At 27.8% G+C, this 22,260-nt stretch overlaps 1 long non-coding RNA gene across 1 annotated transcript in view; it reads left to right on the forward strand.

The window, feature by feature from the left end:
* The first annotated feature begins 388 nt into the window (after window positions 1–388).
* The window catches only part of LOC139432648 (uncharacterized), a 45,771-nt gene continuing 23,899 nt past the window's right edge, over window positions 389–22,260 (forward strand). Inside the window, exon 1 of the long non-coding RNA XR_011642400.1 lies at window positions 389–1,619. This is a non-coding gene — a long non-coding RNA (uncharacterized lncRNA). The remainder of the gene's footprint in view (window positions 1,620–22,260) is intronic.

The raw sequence follows: 22,260 nt of genomic DNA on the forward strand, positions 1-22,260 counted from the left end.
GGTAGTGCAAAACTAGAACTAACGCAAGACCTAGAACTAGAATTATTCAGGTTTAGCCGTCTTAAGAGGTGCAGAGCTAAATCTGATTGAAATTAAAAAGTTAATATCTCAAAAAGTAAAAGTTTTATTTTAATGCGGCCTTTTTCATTGAAAAGCTGACATTTTTCTTTATAATTTATGAAAATTTCGAAAAGATTAAATAAAAAATCGATTTATTACGATGTTTTAAATACCAATAAAGGTTAATTGTTATTATGATTTTTTTAATAAATTTCAAAACGTAATATCTCAAGAAGTAAGAGATATTTAAAAAAACGGCGTTTTTCATTAAAAAGCTGATAATTTCTTTTATAATTCTTAAAAATTTCAAAAAGTTTCGTTAAAAAATAGATTTTTGGCGATTTTTTGAAAAGCAACGAAAAATCATCTTATCAATAATCTTTTTTATAAATTCCAAAACGTAATATCTCAAGAACTAAGAGATATTTTTAAAAACGGTTTTTTTTATTTAAAAGCTAATAGTTTTTTGTATCTATTCTCAAAATCTATCCTTTTGTATCTATTCCCTTTAATTTAGTCAGCGGCGTAGATGTTGAGGGGTTAAATCTTTGAAATCCGTCATTTATTTATTTACTTTTTTGTATTTTATTTATCGAAATTCCAATTTTATTTATTCAGAACCTAATTTCTATTTTTATTTATTTATAAGCAATTTTATAATTACCGACAAATTTTCTTAAAATACGCTAATTTTTTTAACCCAATTCCCCACAAAAACCCCCCACATTTTTAATCCCATCTCTAAATACTCAACCATACCCTCAAAAATAAATCATAAAAATCAATAAATTTCACCTAATTCCCAAAAAAAACCACCCCGTAACATAAAATTCCACAAAAACGCAAAAAATCGAATCCTTTCCCCCCAATTATCATCCCATGCGTTTTTTTATCCAATTTTACCTCAATTCCGATTAATCAAAAACAAAAAGAAACTTGAAAATCTTTAAAAACATTTTCTAGAAACCCCGATCAACAAAAACCGATCGTAAACTACGCCATTTTGTGACACGGAGTCGTTACGTGTTCCCCCCTCAGCGCCCATGGTGCGACTTTACACATTTTAAACGAAATTTTCGTTAATTTCCGAGGAAAAAAATAATTTTTTTTTCGTCAAATCTCATTGTTTATGGTTAAATAAAGGTGTTTCCTCGGTAATAATTCGACCTTCGACGAATTTTAAGGGTAAAAACGAGTAAAAATGAATAAAACTCGTGATCGTTTCGGTTCGAGATTCGTCGAAACGTGGGGAGTTAAATGGTGGGGATGACTACTAAAAACGAAGAGGGAACGTTCGGTTTGTAACGTTTCAAAGTGGGATAAGAGTATGTGTTGTCCACGGTTTTAGTATTAAGAGTACTGTTCCCACTTTAAACATATGGTTTGCTCGCTCAGCGGTCGTTATATCGTTATAGTTTTCGTAGTTACGGGTTTGCAATTGAGGTGTACTCAACGTGGATTTAAACTAAATAATTTCAAATTAACAAAAAATAACGATGATTTTTGTTCGGTTTATTTTATTAATCTTTCTTTCGTTGGATTTATTACAAACTTATTAGGTAAGTCGAAAAAAACTACATTTTTTCCAAAGAATTTTTATTGTAACATTGCTTTTTCATTTTAAAACTTTTAATAATAATAAATTCCTTGTTAATCAGAGTTATAATAATTAAAATAAAATTAAATCATGCTAAAAATGTAATAATATTAAATAAAAACTGTTTGAGCAACAGTTAAAAAACTTTGAATGTGGGAGCTTGACCGAGAGACTACTAGGTTAGTGTAGACATAGGGGGCTCGATTTAGGGACTACTACGTTCAGTTGTTCGGTCGGTAGAGTAGATAATTGCTAGAGTTGGTTAATTTTTTTTTGCGGTCTGTTAAAAACTTTTCGACTTCCCAAGAAACCTCAAAATCGTATTTTTTTAATTCATTCATCACCTCTAATCTCTTCCGTTCGATTTCCGATAATAAACTTCCGTAGTGTTAAAGAAATAATCGAAAAAAAAATCATTTTTCCAGGAATTTTTATCGCTTTACGTCAGAAAATTATCAACGACTGTCGACATAGGCGCCACAAAAAAAATAATATTCCGCTTTTAACTTATCGTGGTATAAATTACCGAATAGAATAATCCGAGCTTCCTTTTAAAATTTAAAGGGACAAAAACGCAATTTTGTGGAATTTACAATAAAAAATTTCACCATTTTAAAATTTTTTTAATACAATCTTATAGAAAATTAAAAATCCTTTAAAATGATACCAAACACGATGGGGTTATCTCAAAAAACAACCGAGATATCCCCAAAAATAACCAAAAAAACAATTGAGAATCACCATTTTAAAACCAACGTATCTTTGGTGTTTTTAAATTTATTTATGTGGTGTTTGGAGTCGTTTTAAAGGGCTTTTGATGTAGATTATAAATAATTAATAAAAAAATTGTTTTAAAAATTTCCAAAAAATGTCAAAATCGATGTTGATTAAATATGTTGGATTAAATATGATAATCGTATAGAAAATGAGAAATCCTTTAAAATGATACCAAACACGAAGGGGTTATTTCAAAAAATAACCGAGATACAACCTGAAACAACTCAAAAAACAATCGAGGATCGCAATTTTTTATATTACCGTATCTTTGGTGTTTTTGATGATAAGTATGTGGTGTTTGGGGTTGTTTTAAAGGATTTTTGATGTAGATTACGAATATTTAATAAAAAAATGATAAAAAAATTTTCAAAAAATGTCAAAGTGAAAATTGATTGTTTTTTTTTGAAAAAATTAAGAATTAAAGATGGCTATTCTATAGAAAATGAGAAATCTTTTAAAATGATACCAAACACAACTGAGTTATCTCAAAAACTCGCCCAAATATAACCGGATAACACAAAAAAAACAATCGATAGTCGCTTTTTTTGAAACCCTCGTATCTTCGTTGTTTTTAAAGATAACTGTATCGAGTTTGGGGTTATTTTTAATGATTTTTAATAAAGATTAAGAATATTTAATAAAAAGATTAAATAAAAAATTTTCAAAAAAATATCAAAATAAAAATTGATTTTTTTTTTTTGAAAAAATTAAGAATTAAAGATGGCTATTCTATAGATAATGAGAAATCTTTTAAAATGATACCAAACACAACTGAGTTATCTCAAAAACTCGCCCAAATATAACCGGATAACACAAAAAAACAATCAATAGTCACCTTTTTTGAAACCCTCGTATCTTCGTTGTTTTTGAAGATAACTGTATCGAGTTTGGGGTTATTTTTAATGATTTTTAATAAAGATTAAGAATATTTAATAAAAAGATTATATAAAAAATTTTCAAAAAAATATCAAAATAAAAATTGATTTTTTTTTTAAAAAATTAAGAATTAAAGATGGCTATTCTATAGATAATGAGAAATCCTTTAAAATGATACCAAACACGACTGAGTTATCTCAAAAACTCGCCCAAATATAACCGGATAACACAAAAAAACAATCGATAGTCGCCTTTTTTGAAACCGTCGTATCTTCGTTGTTTTTAAAGATAACTGTATCGAGTTTGGGCTTATTTTTAATGATTTTTAATAAAGATTAAGAATATTTAATTAAAAGATTATATTAAAAATTTTCAAAAAAATATCAAAATAAAAATTGATTTTTTTTTTTGAAAAAATTAAGAATTAAAGATGGCTATTCTATAGATAATGAGAAATCTTTTAAAATGATACCAAACACAACTGAGTTATCTCAAAAACTCGCCCAAATATAACCGGATAACACAAAAAAACAATCGATAGTCACCTTTTTTGAAACTCTCGTATCTTCGTTGTTTTTAAAGATAACTGTATCGAGTTTGGGGTTATTTTTAATGATTTTTAATAAAGATTAAGAATATTTAATAAAAAGATTATATAAAAAATTTTCAAAAAAATATCAAAATAAAAATTGATTTTTTTTTTTGAAAAAATTAAGAATTAAAGATGACTATTCTATAGAAAATGAAAAATCCTTTAAAATGATACCAAACACAACTGAGTTATCTCAAAAACTCGCCCAAATATAACCGGATAACACAAAAAAACAATCGATAGTCACCTTTTTTGAAACCCTCGTATCTTCGTTGTTTTTGAAGATAACTGTATCGAGTTTGGGGTTATTTTTAATGATTTTTAATAAAGATTAAGAATATTTAATAAAAAGATTATATAAAAAATTTTCAAAAAAATATCAAAATAAAAATTGATTTTTTTTTTGAAAAAATTAAGAATTAAAGATGGCTATTCTATAGATAATGAGAAATCTTTTAAAATGATACCAAACACAACTGAGTTATCTCAAAAACTCGCCCAAATATAACCGGATAACACAAAAAAACAATCGATAGTCGTTTTTTTTGAAACCCTCGTATCTTCGTTGTTTTTAAAGATAACTGTATAGAGTTTGGGGTTATTTTTAATGATTTTTAATAAAGATTAAGAATATTTAATAAAAAGATTATATAAAAAATTTTCAAAAAAATATCAAAATAAAAATTGATTTTTTTTTTTTGAAAAAATTAAGAATTAAAGATGGCTATTCTATAGATAATGAGAAATCTTTTAAAATGATACCAAACACAACTGAGTTATCTCAAAAACTCGCCCAAATATAACCGGATAACACGAAAAAACAATCGATAGTCGCCTTTTTTGAAACCCTCGTATCTTCGTTGTTTTTAAAGATAACTGTATCGAGTTTGGGGTTATTTTTAATGATTTTTAATAAAGATTAAGAATATTTAATAAAAAGATTGTACAAAAAATTTTCAAAAAAATATCAAAATAAAAATTGATTTTTTTTTTGAAAAAATTAAGAATTAAAGATGGCTATTCTATAGATAATGAAAAATCTTTTAAAATGATACCAAACACAACTGAGTTATCTCAAAAACTCGCCCGAATATAACCGGATAACACAAAAAAACAATTGATAGTCGCTTTTTTTCAAACCCTCGTATCTTCGTTGCTTTTAAAGATAACTGTATCGAGTTTGGGGTTATTTTTAATGATTTTTAATAAAGATTAAGAATATTTAATAAAAAGATTATATAAAAAATTTTCAAAAAAATATCAAAATAAAAATTGATTTTTTTTTTGAAAAAATTAAGAATTAAAGATGGCTATTCTATAGATAATGAGAAATCTTTTAAAATCATACCAAACACAACTGAGTTATCTCAAAAACTCGCCCGAATATAACCGGATAACACAAAAAAACAATCGATAGTCGCTTTTTTTCAAACCGTCGTATCTTCGTTGTTTTTGAAGATAACTGTATCGAGTTTGGGGTTATTTTTAATGATTTTTAATAAAGATTAAGAATATTTAATAAAAAGATTGTACAAAAAATTTTCAAAAAAATATCAAAATAAAAATTGATTTTTTTTTTGAAAAAATTAAGAATTAAAGATGGCTATTCTATAGATAATGAAAAATCTTTTAAAATGATACCAAACACAACTGAGTTATCTCAAAAACTCGCCCGAATATAACCGGATAACACAAAAAAACAATTGATAGTCGCTTTTTTTCAAACCCTCGTATCTTCGTTGCTTTTAAAGATAACTGTATCGAGTTTGGGGTTATTTTTAATGATTTTTAATAAAGATTAAGAATATTTAATAAAAAGATTATATAAAAAATTTTCAAAAAAATATCAAAATAAAAATTGATTTTTTTTTTGAAAAAATTAAGAATTAAAGATGGCTATTCTATAGATAATGAGAAATCTTTTAAAATCATACCAAACACAACTGAGTTATCTCAAAAACTCGCCCGAATATAACCGGATAACACAAAAAAACAATCGATAGTCGCTTTTTTTCAAACCCTCGTATCTTCGTTGTTTTTGAAGATAACTGTATCGAGTTTGGGGTTATTTTTAATGATTTTTAATAAAGATTAAGAATATTTAATAATAAAAGCCGCCATCTTTAAATTTTATAACATTTGCTTATTAAAATAAATTAGTCGTGTTTATACTCATTTTAAAGGACTTTTTACGTGGATTAAAACTAATCAATAATAAAACAACATAACATTAATTTTAGTTTATTGATAAAGTTTAAAAATTTATTTCTTAAATTCTCTTTAATGCTGGTAAGTTAAGTTTTGTATAATGCGGAAGTGGGTTTCCTTTTCCTATTTCCCCCTTTACTTCTTTCCCCTCTTTCTCTCGATGTCCACCAAGAAGTAACATGGCAAAGCACGCGATCTACCGTTTCGTTGTCGACCGAGAGACGTTTCTATGAACGAAAGCAAGCACAAGTAACGTTTTGTGCCTTCGTAAATAGTAGTAAAATAGAGCGAAACGTCGCCGCCACGCCTTCATGCCGCCAGCAGGCCCATTGTTTAACGACGACGACGGACGACGAATTGGGGTTTTTGCGTCGTAGCGCCGCCGCCAGGGCCTTGGATGTAGAATACATACTTTTCGCTTGATAAATGGTTAGAAATCCGTCAAGGAAAATACCTATAAATAATCACGCTACGCAGTAACAAAAATTATTGATAAATATAAAATAAAAACATTATAGATTACTTCAATTTTAACAAATTATTAACAAAATCCATTAACATGAGTCCAAACATGATGATATTATCATTTAAAATAACTAAAATTCGGCATTTTAAGAGTAGATTGACAAATTCATAATCTTCATGAAAAATCCTTTAAAATGATACCAAACACGATCAAGTTATCTTTAAAAACAACCGAGATAAGACCATTTTTAAAATGGCGATTCTCGATTGTTTTTTCGGTCATTTTTGATGATATCTCGGTTATTTTTTGAGATAACCTCATCGTGTTTGGTATCATTTTAAAGGATTTTTCATTCTCTACGAAACGGTGCCGATAAAGTTGCGATAAATTTAAATATGGATATAATTATAGATTAATATCGGGGCGCCATTTTGAATCGAAATAAATTCGTTTTCTCTTTCACCTAAAAACTTTTTTAAGTTATTTAAGTGGTGATAATCGTCGATTTTAGAGATCGGTAAATTACTCTTATTACGCACGTGGACGTTTAAAGATTACATAAAGTTTAATTAACGATTTCAGAAGTATTTTGACAGTTTTAATTAATTTTATTAAGTTGCCTTAGATAGCCGGTTTTAATATTTATTTATTTCTTTTTTTTTTTCGACAACGTCCCTTTTTTTAAGGTTTATTTACTTCTCCCTCCCCTGTTTTTTCCCTCGATCTCTCACGCGCGCCGTCTGTTTACAAACAGCCTTATCTGTTTTCGAAAATAGGTGTGAAAAGGTCCGGCGCATTCCACACAGTTAGTAGTAGTAACGGGGCCGATTGAGGAATTCTTTCCCACACTCGATTCTCCTTTCGTCTCTTTCACCTCTTCCTCCTCTCTTAAATCATCGTTCTTACTCTCTCTTTGGTTCTCGCCACCAAAGAAAGTCTATATTTGGCGAAACTTTCTTCTTATTTATTTATTAAGTAAAAAAATTCTCCTTAAATCGATTTAATGTAAAAAAAACTATAATCCTCATAAAAAATCCTTCAAAATGAGCCCAAACAACGTATATTTATATTAATAAACAATCGAGATATCATAGTTTTAAAACGCCGATTATCAACTGTTTTTTGAATATGTCAATTACTTTTTGGGTTATTTCTCCGTTAATTTTTAAGTTAACCCCATCGTGTTTGGACTCGTTTCAAAGAATTTTTAATTTTCTACAAGTAAATAATAATAAAAATTAATTTGGATGATTTTTTTATACATATATATTTTTTATTTAGATTTTTTTGACCCCTCTTATAAGCGGTATGAATCACACTCTACACCACGGTCGCTCACGTTGGGTTTAACCATAAATGGTTTAGCGCCACCGGCTGTGCCGCCTCTGTCGTCGTCGTCCTCTCTTTCTTTCGTTTCATGACCATAACGGCCAAAGTATTGCCATCGTTGTCGCCGCCGCCGCCGCCGGGTTCGCGACCGCATTGTTGCCGTGTGACGTCACTATCGCGAGCCAGCCGCCTCCTAGAAAGAAAAAATTTCCATATTCGTCGATGATGTTGACTTTGTACGGAGCTCTTTGAAATCGTTTAATTGGCGATTTGAGAGGAAATCAAATCATGTGCGCGGGGTGGAATAAAGTGGGTCGAGGAATGTGTTTTGTATGTAATAAGTTAAGAAAAACCTTGGAAATAAACTCGTGGACATTCTAATTTAAAAATTGTGTAAGGATGATTTTTATTTAGTGTATGTCCCACTTTAATAATCATTTTGAAAAAAAAATAAATTTTAACGTCTTTTTCTGATTCAAAAATAAATTTGAAATTAAGATATTTTTTCTTAAATCAATCAATGTCGACGTATTTTACAAAAATATCTCAAGAACGAAGCTTAATATCAAACAGTGTTATTCTTCTTGTTCGATTTAAAAATCATTGTTCTACATGATCCACACATATGAGTTTCTTCAAAAATGATTAGTAATAAGCACCATTCCAAAAACGAATAACAATATGGGTTTTAAAAAGTTATCTTTTATTTCTTTCTCTCTTAATTTATTGAGAGGCTCTGATACATTGTCCATCCAATTTTTGACTCTAATCTTCTTTCTTATACTCATTCTTAATTATATGTGAAATTTCGTTCGTCCAACTCATCATTTCGAGATGGTATGATTTTTTCAATCCATTATTATATGCACAAAATCGTGTATTTAGACATTATTTAATTAATTGCAGGGTTTTGATGCTTCTTTGACGCTATTTTTAAACCTCATTTTCTTTCTTAAACTCATTATTAATCATGTGTAAAATTTCGTTCTTTTAACTTTTCATTTCGAGATGATATGATTTTTTAATCTATCATTTTATGCAGAAAAAGGTGTTTTTGACACTTTTTAATTAATTGAGGGATTTTGATGCTTTTTCCTTTCAATTTTTAAAGCTCATCTTCTTTATTACACTCCTTATTAATCGTATGTAAAGCTTTGTTGTTCCAACTCTTTATTTAGAAATGTTATGATTTTTTTATCCTTCATTTTATGTAGAAAATCGTGATGTTGACACTTTTTAATTAATTAGGTGATTTTGATGCTTTTTACATTCAATTTTTAAATCTCATTCTCTTTCTTACACTAATTATTATTCGTGTATAAGTTTTGTTCTTGTAACTCTTCATTTCGAAATGATATGATTATTAATCCATCATTTTTAGCAGAAATCCTGATTTGGACACTTTTTTATTAATTGGAGGAATTTGATGCTTTTTCCATTCAAGTTTTAAACCTCATTCTCTTTGTTACACTCATTATTAATCGTGTGTAAAGTTTCGTTCTTCCAACTATTCATTTCACGATGATATGATTTTTTAATCCTTCATTTTTAGCAGAAAATCGAGATTTTGACACTTTTTAATTAATTGGAGTAATTTGATGCTTTTTCCATTCAATTTTTAAACCTCGTTCTCTTTGTTACACTCATTATTAATCGTGTGTAACATTTAGTTCTTCCAACTCTGCATTTCAAGATGATATGATTTTTTAATCTTTCATTTTTAGCAGAAAATCGTGATTTTGACACTTTTTATTTAATTGAAGGAATTTGATGCTTTTTCCATTCAATTTTTAAACTTCATTCTTTTTATTACACTCATTATTAATCGTGTGCAAAGTTTCGTTCTTTCAATTCTTCATTTCAAGATATTATAATTTTTTAATCCTTCATTTTTCGCAGAAAATCGTGATTTTGACACTTTTTTATTAATTGGAGGAATTTGATGCTTTTCTTATTCAATTTTTAAACTTTATTCTTTATCTTACACACATTATTAATCGTGTGTAAAGTTTCGTTCTTCCAACTATTCATTTCACGATGATATGATTTTTTATTCTTTCATTTTATGCAGAAAAAGGTGATTTTGATACTTTTTAATTAATTGGGGATTTTGATGCTTTTTCCTTTTAATTTCTAAAGCTCATCTTCATTCTTACACTCCTTACTAATCGTACATAAAGTTTCGTTCTTCCAACTATTCATTTAGAAATGATATGATTTTTTAATCTTTCATTTTGTGGAGAAAATCGTGATTTTGACACATCTTAATTCATTGGGGAATTTTGATGCTTTTTCTATTCAATTTTTAGCTCACTTTCTTTCTTGCACTCCTTATTAATCGTATGTAAAGTTTCGTTCTTCCAACTCTGCATTTCAAGATGATATAACTTTTTAATCCTTCATTTTTTGCAGAAATCGTAATTTTGACAGTTTTTAATTAATTGGGGAAATTTGATGTTTTTTCCATTCAATTTTTAAACATCATTCTCTTTTTTACTCTCATTATTAAGCGTGTCTAAAATTTCGTTCTTCCAACTCTTCTTTTCAAAATGATATGGTTTTTTAATCCATCATTTTTAGCAGAAATCGTGATTTTAACACTTTTTAATTAACTGGGGTATTTTGATGCTTTTTCCATTCAATTTTCAAACGTCACCCTCTTTTTTACACTCATTATTAATCGTGTGTAAATTTTCGTTCTTCCAACTCTTCATTTCAAGATGATACAGTTTTTTAATCCATCATTTTTAGCAGAAATCGTGATTTTGACACATTTTAATTAATTGGGGGAATTTGATGCTTTTTCCATTCAATATTTAAACCTCATTCTCTTTCTTACACCCATTATTAATTGTTTGTAAAGTTTTGTTCTTCCAACTCTTCAGTTGAAGATGATATGATGTTTTAATCCATCATTTTTAGCAGAAATCGTGATTTTGACACTTTTTAATTAATTGGTGGAATTTGATGCGTTTTCCATTCAATTTTTAAACCTCATTCTCTTTCTTACACTCATTATTAATCGTATATAAAGTTTCGTACTTCCAACTCTTCTTTTCAAAACGATATAGTTTTTTAACCCTTCATTTTTAGCAGAAATCGTTATTTTGAGACTTTTTAATAAATTTGGGGAATTTGATGCTTTTTCCATTCAATATTTAAATCTCATTCTCTTTCTTACACTTATTATTAATCGTATGTGAAGTTTCATTCTTCCAACTCCTCATTTCGAAATGATACGATTTTTAATCCATCATTTTTAGCAAAAATTCGTGATTTTGAGACTTTTTAATTAATTGGGGGAATTTGATACTTTTCTATTCAATTTTTAAACCTCATTCTTTTTCTTACACTTATTATTAATCGTGTATAAAGTTTCGTTCTTCCAACTCTTCATTTCGAGATGATATGATTTAATCCTTCATTTTTAGTAAAAAATCGTGATGTTTACACATTTTAATTAATTGGGGGAATTTGATACTTTTTCCATTCAATATTTAAACCTCATTCTCTTTCTTACACTCATTATTAATCGTATGTGAAGTTTCGTTCTTCCAACTCCCCATTTTGAAATGATATGATTTTTAATCCATCATTTTTAGCAGAAATCGTCATTTTGACACTTTTTAATTAATTGGGGGAATTTGATGCCTTTTCCATTCAATTTTTAAACCTCATTCTCTTTCTTACACTCATTATTAATCGTATGTGAAGTTTCGTCCTTCCAACTCCTCATTTCGAAATGATATGATTTTTAATCCATCAATTTTAACAAAAAGTCGTGATTTTGAGACTTTTTAATGAATTGGGGCAATTTGATACTTTTCCATTCAATATTTAAACCTCATTCTCTTTCTTACACTCATTATTAATCGTGTGTAAATTTTCCTTCTTCCAACTCTTCCTTTCAACATGATATAGTTTTTTAATCCATCATTTTTAGCAGAAATCGTGATTTTGACACATTTTAATTAATTGTGGGAATTTGATGCTTTTTCCATTCAATTTTTAAACCTTATTCTCTTTCTTACACTCATTATTAATCGTATGTGCAGTTTCGTCCTTCCAACTACTCATTTCGAAATGATACGATTTTTAATCCATCATTTTTAGCAAAAAGTCGTGATTTTGAGACTTTTTAATTAATTGGGGAAATTTGATACTTTTCCATTCAATATTTAAACCTCATTCTCTTTCTTACACTCATTATTAATCGTGTATAAAGTTTCGTTCTTTCAACTCTTCTTTTCAAGACGATATAATTTTTTAACCCTTCATTTTTAGCAGAAATCATGACTTTTAACACTTTTTAATGAATTGGGGGAATTTGATGCTTTTTCCATTCAATTTTTAAACCTCATTCTCTTTCTACACTCATTATTAATCGTGTATAAAATTTTGTTCTTCCAACTCTTCATTTCAAAATGATATGATTTTTTAATCCTTCATTTTTAGCAGAAAACCGTGATTTTGACACTTTTTTATTAATTGGGGGAATTTGATGCTTTTTTCATTCAATATTTAAAACCTCATTCTCTTTCTTACACTCATTATTAATCGTGTATAAAGTTTTATTCTTCCAACTCTTCTTTTCAAGACGATATAATTTTTTAACCCTCAATTTTTAGCAGAAATTGCTATTTTCATACTTTTTAATGAATTGGGAGAATTTGATGCTTTTTCCATTCAATTTTTAAACCTCATTCTCTTTCTTACACTCATTATTAATCGTACGTAAAGTTTCGTTCTTCCAACTCTTCATTTCAAGATGATATAATTTTTTAACCCTTCATTTTTAGCAGAAATTGTGATTTTGACACTTTTTATTTAATTGAAGGAATTTGATGCTTTTTCCATTCAATTTTTAAACTTCATTCTTTTTATTACACTCATTATTAATCGTGTGTAAAGTTTTGTTCTTTCAATTCTTCATTTCAAGATAATATGATTTTTTAATCCTTCATTTTTAGCAGAAATCGTGATTTTAACACTTTTTAATTAATTGGAGTAATTTGATGCTTTTTTCATTCAATTTTTAAACCTCATTCTCTTTCTTACACTCATTATTAATCGTGTGTAACATTTAGTTCTTCCAACCCTGCATTTCAAGATGATATGATTTTTTAATCTTTCATTTTTAGCAGAAAATCGTGATTTTGACACTTTTTATTTAATTGAAGGAATTTGATGCTTTTTCCATTCAATTTTTAAACTTCATTCTTTTTATTACACTCATTATTAATCGTGTGCAAAGTTTTGTTCTTTCAATTCTTCATTTCAAGATAGTATGATTTTTTAATCCTTCATTTTTAGCAGAAATCGTGATTTTGACACTTTTTTATTAATTGGGGGAATTTGATGCTTTTTCCATACAATTTTTAAACCTCATTCTCTTTCTTACAATCATTATTAATCGTATGTAAAGTTTCGTTCTTCCAACTCTTCCTTTCAAGATGATACGACTTTTTAATCCTTCATTTTTACCATAAAACCGTAATTTTGACACTTTTTAATTAATTGGGGGAAGTTGATGCTTTTTCCATTCAATTTTCAAACCTCATTATCTTTCTTACACCCATTATTAATCGTGTGTAAAGCTTCGTCCTTCCAACTCTGCATTTCAAGATGATATGATTTTTTAATCCATCATTTTTAGCAGAAATCGTGATTTTGACACTTTTTAATTAATTGGTGGAATTTGATACTTTTTCCATTCAATTTTTAAACCTCATTCTCTTTGTTACACTTATTATTAATCGTGTGTAACATTTAGTTCTTCCAACCCTGCATTTCAAGATGATATGATTTTTTAATCTTTCATTTTTAGCAGAAAATCGTGATTTTGACACTTTTTATTTAATTGAAGGAATTTGATGCTTTTTCCATTCAATTTTTAAACCTCATTCTCTTTCTTACACTCATTATTAATCGTGTATAAAGTTTCGTTCTTCCAACTCTTCCTTTCAAGATGATACTACTTTTTAATCCTTCATTTTTACCATAAAACCGTAATTTTGACACTTTTTAATTAATTGGGGGAAGTTGATGCTTTTTCCATTCAATTTTCAAACCTCATTCTCTTTCTTACACTCATTATTAATCGTGGGTAAATTTTCGTCCTTCCAACTCTTCATTTCAAGATGATATGGTTTTTTAATCCATCATTTTTAGCAGAAATCGTGATTTTGACACTTTTTAATTAATTGGTGGAATTTGATGCTTTTTCCATTCAATTTTTAAACCTCATTCTCTTTCTTACACTCATTATTAATCGTATGTAAAGTTTCGTTCTTCCAACTCTTCATTTTAAGATGATACGGTTTTTTTTATTCCTTCATTTTTAGCAGAAATCGTGATTTTGGGACGTTTTAATTAATTGAGGGAATTTGATGCTTTTTCCATTCAATTTTTAAACCTCATCTTCTGTCTTACACTCCTTATTAATCGTATGTAAAGTTTCGTTCTTCCAACTCTTCATTTCAAGACGATATAATTTTTTAACCCTTCATTTTTAGCAGAAAATCGTTATTTTGACACTTTTTAATTAATTGGTGGAATTTGATGCTTTTTCCATTCAATTTTTAAACCTCATTCTCTTTCTTACACTCATTATTAATCGTATGTAAAATTTCGTTCTTCCAACTCTTCATTTTAAGATGATACGGTTTTTTTTTATTCCTTCATTTTTAGCAGAAATCGTGATTTTGGGACGTTTTAATTAATTGGGGGAATTTGATGCTTTTTCCATTCAATTTTTAAACCTCATCTTCTGTCTTACACTCCTTATTAATCGTATGTAAAGTTTCGTTCTTCCAACTCTTCATTTCAAGACGATATAATTTTTTAACCCTTCATTTTTAGCAGAAATCGTTATTTTGAGACTTTTTAATTAATTGGGGGAATTTGATGCTTTTTCCATACTATTTTTAAACCGCATTCTCTTTTCGACCCTCATTATTAATCGTGTATAAAGTTTCGTTCTTCCAACTCTTCATTTCAAGATGATATGACTTTAATCATTCATTTTTAGCAGAAAATCGCGATTTTGACACTTTTTAATTAACTGGGGGAATTTGATGCTTTTTCCATTCAATTTTTAAACCTCATTCTTCTTCTTACACTGATTTTTTAATCTATCATTATTTACACAAAATCGTGTATTTCGAAACTTTTTAATTAATTAGATATGCTATTTCGATGCAATTTTTTAATCTAATCCTCTTTCCTCCACTCATTATTAACTCCCTATGAATTTTTTCAACACACTCATTTCCTAATCAGCTCGAAAATTCAAAAATAGAAACTAAAAACGGTTTAATACAGTGACTAATAGGCCAGCAATTTCATTATCGGTACCGGAATTTAATTACGTGTTGGTACACGCTATCTATTGCCAACCAATACCTCCTCTTTATCCACCCCTCCCCCATTTTTTGATAAGTAATAATTTTGAGTCACACATTGCAGACACAAATCGTTGGCATAACATTCGGTCGTGACGTGTTCAAAAAATGTTCTCCCTCCTCCTTTTACACCTTGAACTTCACACATAAAGCTCGATAAATCGATCAAAGCCACACCAGAACTGATTTATTTGGTGCCGTTTCATAATTATGAAGGTTAAGAAGTGAGTATAATTTTTTTTCTTTAAATTTCCTCTTCGTTAAGTTTAACTAAATAATAATACTTTTTTCTTATCGTTCCCACTTTGTTGAGGTTAATTCATTAGTAGAAGTCCGGCAATTACCGAATATATCCAAGACGCCTGGTTGGTATCTTCGTTTAAAATCTAGAAGGCCGCGCCACTCTAAAATTCAAATAGCTTTGCCTCAACCCTCTTTTGATACACACCGCTCCTTCTTCTTCTACTTCTTCTACTACTTATATCTTCAACGGTGGTAGACGACCCTCCTCTTTTCCCATGCTTGGGTGGGCGCAGACCTTCTCTTCTTCTGTATACGATTTTATGAAGAGAAGACGAAACCTTTACGTTTGTGTGCGTTCATTTCGGTGTGTGTGTGTGAGTGTAAAATGCGTACACGAAAGATTTCTTGAGTTAAAAACAGAGAGAGAGAAGGGGGAGTTAAAAATGAGATTCTTCCGAGAAACGACGAATTGGTTTCTAAGAATTTCTTTTTTTTCCGTTAAGGGTCGAAGGGTGACCCTCCCCGTTTATATTACATAAATCTTCTTTTAAATGTTTTTTTTTTTTTAATAGTTATTCTTAAGTTTGAGTGGTTTGAAGTGAAGAATGGACGAACGTCGCGTCGCGAGGAAGCCGTTTATGAATGGACGGAAAAGCGTGTAGCAAAACGGAACGGGAGTTACTATGCGTGCGAGCGCACGTGTCTATCCGTCTCGTCGTCGTCGTCGTCGTAGTCGTCGTTTGTCAGGGGTCGTTCAACTCTCGGTAACGTTCGTGCAAAGAAAAACCGTATTTAGTATTTAAACGGGGAAGCAAAATTATATATCACAAAAAATAATCATTTTATTATGACTATCTCTTTATATCCTTGGAATACTATTTTATTCCCGGGGCAAATTCCATTCTCGCAAAACGTATATTAAATTTATCCCTCGGGCGATATTAATAGAGTCCGGAAATAGAGCGTAATAACTGCCCGATTAGTACTCGACTTTGGCACGCGAAGCCGCCACAGTCGAACTGTGAATTATCGTTTACGCATTCCATTCTGTAAACGTAAACAATCACGAAGTTTCAAACTTTAGAAATTTCACTTTCAAAAAGGCTTTTAAAGTTAATCTTTTCGTTTAAAGTAGAAAAACGAAGAATTCCACTTTTTTTCCAAAACAAAGACCAAAGCAAGATAACAAATGAAAGTTGCTTTAAAAAGATAATTGGTTTAGCTTAATTGCAAAACGTGTTGATCTTATGCAAATTGAACTCATCGCAACGCGCGCGCGCCGCTTAGCAACAGAGAAATAGAGTCGCGGGGTATATTATTAGACGGCCGGTCGTCTGCAGATGGATTCTAGACCAAATATTTATGCCTCTCGGTAATCAAGTCTAAAACGAAGAGAACTCTATTGTAACAAACAGTTTTATCACCTGTTCATTTCTGCACACTTTGGAATGTAAATGAAAAGCTTCGATAAAAATCAAAGTCAACTTTTTAAATTGATTTATTTCAAATCGTAATCGGAATGAGAAATCGATTAAAACGAGCCCAAACACGATGGGGTTATCTTTAAAAACAACCGAGATATAACCAATTTAACAAAAAAACAAACGATAATCGTTAAAAATGACACAATTTTTAATTTTAAACATAACCTAATCGAGTTTGGGCTCATTTTAAAGGATTTTTGACATTAATTAAGAATCTTTTAAAATCAAATTAATTCGACTTATTATTTCCTTGCAAAGCGAATTTATAACAAAGCGGAACAAAATTAAAATTTAAATCTTAAAAATTCGTAATCGCGATGAAAAATGCTTTAAAATGAGCCCAAACTCGATTAGGTTGTGTTTAAAATGCAGCAAAATGATCAAAAAAACAAAACATAATCGTTAAAATTGACACATTTTTTATTTTCAAAGATAACATAGTCGTGTTTGAGCTCATTTTAAAGGATTTTTAATACGAATTAAGAATCTTTTAAAATTAAATTAATTCGATTTATTATTTGCTTGTAAAACGAATTTATAACAAAGCGGAACAAAATTAAAAGTTAATTCTTAAAAATTCGTAACCGCGATGAAATATGCTTTAAAATGAGCCCAAACTCGATTAGGTTGTGTTTAAAATGCAGCAAAATGATCAAAAAAACAAAACAATCGTTAAAATTGACACATTTTTTATTTTCAAAGATAACATAGTCGTGTTTGGGCTCATTTTAAAGGATTTTTAATATGAATTAAGAATCTTTTAAAATTAAATTAATTCGATTTATTATTCGCTTGTAAAACGAATTTATAACAAAGCGGAACAAAATTAAAAGTTAATTCTTAAAAATTCGTAACCGCGATGAAATATGCTTTAAAATGAGCCCAAACTCGATTAGGTTATGTTTAAAATGCAACAAAATGATCAAAAAAACAAAACATAATCGTTAAAATTGACACATTTTTTATTTTTAAAGATAACATAGTCGTGTTTGGACTCATTTTAAAGGATTTTTAATATGAATTAAGAATCTTTTAAAATTAAATTAATTCGATTTATTATTTGCTTGTAAAACGAATTTATAACAAAGCGGAACAAAATTAAAAGTTAATTCTTAAAAATTTGTAACCGCGATAAAATATGCTTTAAAATGAGTCCAAACTCGATTAGGTTATGTTTTAAAACAACCGAAATGCAACATTATGATCAAAAAAACAAAACATAAACGTTCAAATTGACACAATTTGTAATTTTAAAGGTAACATAGTCGCGTTTGGGCTCATTTTAAAGGATTTTTGACATTAATTAAGAATCTTTTAAAATTAAATTAATTCGATTTATTATTCGCTTGTAAAGCGAATTTATAACAAAGCGGAACAAAATTAAAAGTTAATTCTTAAAAATTCGCAACCGCGATGAAATATGCTTTAAAATGAGCCCAAACTCGATTAGGTTATGTTTAAAATGCAACAAAATGATCGAAAAAACAAAACATAATCGTTAAAATTGACACATTTTTTATTTTCAAAGATAACATAGTCGTGTTTGGGCTCATTTTAAAGGATTTTTAATATGAATTAAGAATCTTTTAAAATTAAATTAATTCGATTTATTATTCGCTTGTAAAACGAATTTATAACAAACCGGAACAAAATTAAAAGTTAATTCTTAAAAATTCGTAATCGCGATGAAATATGCTTTAAAATGAGCCCAAACTCGATTAGGTTGTGTTTAAAATGCAGCAAAATGATCAAAAAAACAAAACATAATCGTTAAAATTGACACATTTTGTATTTTCAAAGATAACATAGTCGTGTTTGGGCTCATTTTAAAGGATTTTTAACATGAATTAAGAATCTTTTAAAATAAAATTAATTCGATTTATTATTTGCTTGTAAAACGAATTTATAACAAAGCGGAACAAAATTAAAAGTTAATTCTTAAAAATTCGTAACCGCGATGAAATATGCTTTAAAATGAGTCCAAACTCGATTAGGTTATGTTTTAAAACAACCGAAATGCATCAATATGTTCAAAAAAACAAAACATAATCGTTAAAATTGACACCATTTTCAGTTTCAAAGATAACATAGTCGTGTTTGGGCTCATTTTAAAGGGTTTTTAATATGAATTAAGAATCTTTTAAAATTAAATTAATTCGATTTATTATTTGCTTGTAAAACGAATTTATAACAAAGCGGAACAAAATTAAAATTTAATTCTTAAAAATTCGTAATCGCGATGAAAAATGCTTTAAAATGAGCCCAAACTCGATTAGGTTATGTTTAAAATGCAACAAAATGATCAAAAAAACAAAACATAATCGTTAAAATTGATACATTTTGTATTTTCAAAGATAACACAGTCGTGTTTGGGCTCATTTTAAAGGATTTTTAATATGAATTAAGAATCTTTTAAAATTAAATTAATTCGATTTATTATTCGCTTGTAAAACGAATTTATAACAAAGCGGAACAAAATTAAAATTTAATTCTTAAAAATTCGTAATCGCGATGAAAAATGCTTTAAAATGAGCCCAAACTCGATTAGGTTATGTTTTAAAACAACCGAAATACGACAATATGATCAAAAAAACAAAAGATAATCGTTAAAATTGACATAATTTTCAGTTTTAAAGATAATATAGTCGTGTTTGGGCTCATTTTAAAGAATTTTTAGCGTAGATTAAGAATTTTCTTAAATCAAATCAATTTGATTCATTATTAAGTTACAAAATGATTTTTTAAGGAAACTAGATATAATTAAAATTTAATTCTAAAAAATTTGAACTCGCGATGAAAAATGCTTTAAAATGAGCCCAAACTCGATGAGCTTATGTTTTAAAATGCAACAGTATGATCAAAAAAACAAAATATAATCGTTAAAATTGACACAATTTTCAGTTTTAAAGATAACATAGTCGCGTTTGGGCTCATTTTAAAGGATTTTTAACGTAGATTAAGAATTTTTTAAAATAAAATTAATTCGATTTATTATTAAGTTACAAAATGATTTTATAAGAAGACTGGATATAATTAAAATTTAATTCTTAAAAATTCGAACTCGCGATGAAAAATGCTTTAAAATGAGTCCAAACTCGATAAGGTTATGTTTTAAAACAACCGAAATGCAACAATATGATCAAAAAAACAAAACATAATCGTTAAAATTGACACAATTTTCAGTTTTAAAGATAATATAGTCGTGTTTGGGCTCATTTTAAAGGATTTTTAACGTAGATTAAGAATTTTTTAAAATCAAATTAATTCGATATATTATTAAGTTACAAAATGATTTTATAAGAAAACTGGATGTAATTAAAATTTAATTCTAAAAAATTCGAACTCGCGATGAAAAATGCTTTAAAATGAGTCCAAATTCGATAAGATTATGTTTTAAAACAACCGAACTTTAACAATATGATCAAAAAAACAAAACATAATCGTTAAAATTGACACAATTTTTATTTTCAAAGATAAAATAGTGGTGTTTGGGCTCATTTTTAAGGATTTTTAAGGTAGATTAAGAATTTTTTAAAATCAAATTAATTCGATTTATTATTAAGTTACAAAATGATTTTATAAGAAAACTGGTAATGATTAAAATTTAATTTTTAAAAATTCGTAATCGCGATGAAAAATGCTTTAAAATGAGCCCAAACTCGATTAGGTTATGTTTTAAAACAACCAAAATGCAACATTATGATCAAAAAAACAAAACATTATCGTTAAAATTGACATAATTTTCAGTTTTAAAGATAATATAGTCGTGTTTGGGCTCATTTTAAAGGATTTTTAATGTAGATTAAGAATCTTTTAAAATCAAGTTAATTCGATTTATTATTAAGTTACAAAATGATTTTATAAAAAAATTGGATATAATTAAAATTTAATTCTTAAAAATTCGCAATCGCGATGAAAAATGCTTTAAAATAAGCCCAAACTCGATTAGGTTATGATTTAAAACAACCGAAATGCAACAATATAATCAAAAAAACAAAACATAATCGTTAAAATTGACACAATTTTTATTTTCAAAGATAACATAGTCGTGTTTGGGCTCATTTTAAAGGATTTTTATCGTAGATTAAGAATCTTTTAAAATCAAATTAATTCGATTTATTATTAAGTTACAAAATGATTTTTTAGGAAAACTGGTTATGATTAAAATTTAATTCTTAAAAATTTACAATCGCGATGAAATATGCTTTAAAATGAGCCCAAACTCAACTAGGTTATGTTTTAAAAGAACCGAAATACAACAATATGATCAAAAAAACAAAACATGATCGTTAAAATTGACACAATTTTCAGTGTTAAAGATAATATAGTGGTGTTTGGGCTCATTTTAAAGGATTTTTATCGTAGATTAAGAATTTTTTAAAATCAAATTAATTCGATTTATTATTAAGTTACAAAATGATTTTATAAGAAAACTGGATATAATTTAAATTTAATTCTAAAAAATTCGAACTCGCGATGTAAAATGCTTTAAAATGAGCCCAAACTCGATTAGGTTATGTTTTAAAACAACCAAAATGCAACAATATGATCAAAAAAACAAAACATAATCGTTAAAATTGACATAATTTTCAGTTTTAAAGATAATATAGTCGTGTTTGGGCTCATTTTAAAGGATTTTTAACGTAGATTAAGAATTTTTTAAAATCAAATTAATTCGATTTATTATTAAGTTACAAAATGATTTTTTAGGAAAACTGATTATAATTAAAAGTTAATTCTTAAAAATTCGAACTCGCGATGAAAAATGCTTTAAAATGAGTCCAAACTCGATGAGGTTATGTTTTAAAATGCAACAAAATGATCAAAAAAACAAAACATGATCGTTAAAATTGACACCATTTTCAGTTTCAACGATAACATAGTCGTGTTTGGGCTCATTTTAAAGGATTTTTAACGCAGATTAAGAATTTTTTAAAATAAAATTAATTCGATTTATTATTAAGTTACAAAATGATTTTATAAGAAAACTGGATATAATTAAGATTTAATTCTTAAAAATTTGCAATTGCGTTAAAAAATGTTTTCAAATGAGCCCAAACATGATTAGGTTATCTTTTAAGACAACCTAGATGATCAAAAAAACAAATGATAATCGTAAAAATTGACACATTTTTTAATTTTAAAGATAACATAGTAGAGTTTGGGCTCGTTTTAAAGGATTTTTAATGTAGATTAAGAATTTATTAAAAAAAGTTAATTTTAAT

The sequence above is a fragment of the Onthophagus taurus genome, chromosome 1, assembly GCF_036711975.1.
Source record: "Onthophagus taurus isolate NC chromosome 1, IU_Otau_3.0, whole genome shotgun sequence".
NCBI lineage: Eukaryota > Metazoa > Arthropoda > Insecta > Coleoptera > Scarabaeidae > Onthophagus > Onthophagus taurus.